The sequence below is a fragment of the Acomys minous genome, assembly GCF_964271855.1.
Source record: "Acomys minous genome assembly, chromosome: 12".
Taxonomy (NCBI): domain Eukaryota; kingdom Metazoa; phylum Chordata; class Mammalia; order Rodentia; family Muridae; genus Acomys; species Acomys minous.
The window spans coordinates 40,629,263-40,633,342 of record NC_140493.1 but is presented as its reverse complement, the minus strand read 5'-3'; the positions used below and the strand labels follow the sequence as shown (position 1 = coordinate 40,633,342).

Genomic DNA, 4,080 nt, shown 5'->3' with positions numbered 1-4,080 from the left:
GAAACTATAATACATACAAAGAACACAAGCAAACACATAGGGGTTTGCTTAATGACGTCAAGCCTTTACAATGAAATCATTATCAAAAAGGTACAGGAATCAGAGGATACAGAAAGCTGTGATGGGCTGAAGAAAAGCAGATGCCAGAAAAATACTTCAGAAACACAGTTGAGAAAAGATACCCTCTGCCTACTCTGGCACTGTGAATGCCTTGGGGGTAGCCAGTGCACGCAAGATTGGATTCGGGACACAAGATGTCAAACTAAAGATAGTATATCACTTTCAAATTGTTTTTCAGTATGCCCTAATACCGCCCAGCTTCAGGACAATCCTGTTCCACACTTCAGAGTGCAGTGTAAATGTAAACATTGAGCATATTCATTGGCTCATTTATTTAAAGTACTATAATTTTCCTTTTAAACAATAGTAGCATTTCTCCTATTAGCATATAACATAATTCATTGCCTTGTTTGGGTTTTAAAGATGCTAAAGTGTGTATTGTAAAGTAATGCATACATACATATTCTGGCAATGCTGACAGACTGACCTTGCAGTATATGGATGCTAGCTAGACTGGTATCCTGGACAGTGTAGATGTCTTGTTGAGAAGCAAACTCTACCACAAAGCCCAAACTAGATCCTTCTCCTTAGTTTCATTCTTTATCCAAAGCAAACAGGAAACCAAAGAATGAAGAATTTGGTCAAAGGGTTTAGAATGGATAATTATCATTGAAGTGATAAAGAACTTGGTGGCAGTTCAATCAATACCCAATAACAGCTCTGTAATTAACCATGGGGATGGAGAAGAAGCCTCGCCAGATCCTCACCCTCATCAACAGCCCTGCATGTTCTGTTTTGTTGCAGGGTTCCAACAGTATCTATAACGCTGTGATTGTTAGAAATAAGCTCATTTTCAAGAACTCACTTTGCAAGAAGTAAATCCTTTCAAGACTGCATTTACCTGTCCTACCAGAAATGCTGCAGTCTCACTTTACTGGTAACACTTACACTCATGCACATCTGATATATCTGAAATGTGTAAACTGAGACCTGCCCTGGGTGTACTCCTGACAAATTTATCGTGAAATTTATTGGAGAATCATTTCAGTTGGGTGCTGTGGGAAGATAGAAAACAGGAGGATGATGACACTTAACATCTTAGGTGATGACAGTTATTGGACCTAACAACCATTTCTAAGAGCACAAGATTCACCTAAGAGCTACTGTGGCTTTTGCCTTGTTGTCTATACTGATGCCCCTTTGACAAAAAATTGCTGTTAGTGGTCTGTCAAAATCTGGCTTAAGTTCCGCTGTACTCAAGGATAAACTGAGCAGGTTCTGGAGACTTTGTGCTTTATTTTCTTGTATAAGGGTGCACATGACTTGAATCCCTTTGAAATGCTGTTAGGGCTGTTCTGAGGAAAGAGAGATGAGAGTGAAAGAAAAAAAAAACCTATAACCTCATCCATTGCCTGCTCTACTTGTACCCTTTTAATCTGGTCAAATTCATTATGTCTTTCATCTTCTTTGGGTTTCCCTACTGCAAGAGAGATGAGGTTAGGAACTGACTTGACCCTAACACCAGGGTCAATGCTAACAATGAAATGAGGGCCAGAAGAGCAGTGAAATTACAACTGGAATAAGTTGCTTGAGGTCTTCATAGGGTGGCACCTACAATAGACCTCACAGGTGTGGAATTTGCAAAACGGAACAAATACTCACCTAGAAGAGCTACTGTCACCAAGAGAATAACTTAGTGATAACTCAAATTTACTCATTATTATTTAATGTTGCTGTCATTTTGAAAGAGTCTTGTTAATGTTCCCAGGCTGGTCTTCTTGCCTGATACCAGCAAGTGCTGGGATTACAGATGGGTCCACCATACTGAACTGTACAAGTTCTTAACATGTTGTGTTTGGGAAGAATTATTCTGATAAAGTGTAGAGTGGAAAAGGATCATTGCTAATGACAATGGGGATAGGACATCTGGCAGACTGTACCAAGAGATTTCTACAAGGGAATGTTTGCCTCAAGGACCCTTGCAGATTCTATCGCCTATATCACTGCACCCAGGAATGCAGAATTACTTTAACAAAACTCACAAAAGCACAGATGTATCAGAAGGACAAAGAAGATGGCTTTATTAATTTGTAATGAACAATAGGAGAATCGGGCACATCTGTATCAGCTGTGGTGAGCCATCTCCCTGGGAAGGTAAATATCTAGGGCAAGGCTTGGTATACATGGAAGTAAAGCAAGTGCAATGATTATGGAGGGTTACGGTGCATGCATGGCACAAGGCTCTTGGAAACAGGACTATCACCAGCCAGGCCAACTGAGGGCGTCCCTCAACCTGGCAGGTGCTGACGGTCTGGCCACGCTCTTAAAAACTCTACAATGATTTTCATTAATAGCCTTTCTTTGTTCTCTGTTTGGAGATAGCAAGCACTCTTCTGATAAACACTCTATGTGCATGTGAGTGAGTGTGCATGTGTGTGTGTGTGTGTGTGTGTGTGTGTGTGTGTGTGTGTGTGTGTGTTTAAGATGTTAACATCTTCAGTTAGGGTACAGTCAAATTTTGCCATTCAACGTGTCACCATGTTTCCTAAGATCACCTCCTTGCACGGCTGATGATATAGTTCCGTGCAGAGTGCCTGCATCACATACATGAACATCAGCAAACACCAGCCAACCAAGCCCAGACCATATCATCTCTTCAGCCTATTAGGTATTCACTTCTCAGTTCAATCAGTTCCAGTGGGTACTTTCATTTCCCTGTTTTCTGGGAGTTAGAGGGTTAACCACATGGTGGACTCTGCATTTGCCTAAAGTTCCACAAAGTGCTGCTTAAATCCAAAACAAACAGTGTTTACTGTGCCAGCTGTATCACCACTGCTGTGCCAAAGCAATGTCACATCTCCAAGTGTTCTAAGAGGATGCTTATGTGTGGGTGTCTACAGCCTTTGTTCCTCGTCAGGTGCATCCATTCATTTAATTTTCATTAGTATTTATAGTTCTTCTACCATGTGCCAGGGATTATTAGGTACAAGAAATACAGAGCTAAATATGTCACTGTCTCAGTCCTTTAAAGAACCTAGAGTCTAAAAAAAAGAAAGACATGGTTACTTAAAAATGGGAGGGAGGAAGGAAGGAAGAAAGGGAGGGAGGGAGAAACAATAAGAGTACTGTGCCAAACTATGAGGGGAGAAAATACTTTCTACCTGAGGCAGAAGCAGAAGACCTCATTTTTAAAAACTGAATTCTCAAACACACATAATTATTTAAAGCATAATACAAAAAATAAGTTTCTTTATTTCTCCTTTATAGTTTCAAGAATATCTTCCATTAGTAGTTCATTATTTCTAGATATTTTTCTATGTACACAGAGACCACACATCTTTTTATGCAAATGTAAACATAAATTTATATACTTAGAGCTAGCACACACACACCTGTAATCCCCAGGAGGCAGAGGCACGTGGATCATTGTTAGTTCAAGGTCAGTCTGGTCTACAAAGTGAGTCCAAGAACCAAGGAAGGCTACACAAAGAAACCCTGTCTCAAAACTTTCCTCACCAAAAAAAAAAAAATTTATACTTCATATATTACACACCCTACTTATAGAAATATAAATATACCATCTTCATAATATGCAACAGTTCACATTTTATCCATATTTTGGCAACTTTTTTATATTCAATTAATTATTGTGAATTGTAATAAATGTGTACAGAAAAGCACACAGAAATATTTAAAGAGAATTATTTTACATAGGTCAATAAATAGGAAATTCTAGAACTCGCAGAAATTCTCTGCTTCTAACACCCTAAATGTCTGACCTGAATTTTATGGTAATCCTTTGCCAGCTTTTTTTTTGCAGTTTTATTATCCCCAGGCAAAGGAAGTCAGCATCTGCCTGCATGTCCTTAGGGTGAGAGCAGCTTTATTTCTTAAGGGCCTCTCTATATGCTCACTTTCTTTTAGAAAAGATCCTTATTTTTCCCAAAAGAAGAATGTGAATGAGATTTGACTTTTAAATTGTGAGACATCTTTGCATAAGGGTTACTCTACTCCTGAGTG

At 39.2% G+C, this 4,080-nt stretch overlaps 1 protein-coding gene across 4 annotated transcripts in view; it reads right to left on the bottom strand.

Moving 5' to 3' along the window:
• Positions 1-4,080, bottom strand: part of NSMCE2 (NSE2 (MMS21) homolog, SMC5-SMC6 complex SUMO ligase) — a 217,361-nt gene that overhangs the window by 99,923 nt on the left and 113,358 nt on the right. The window lies entirely within an intron of this gene.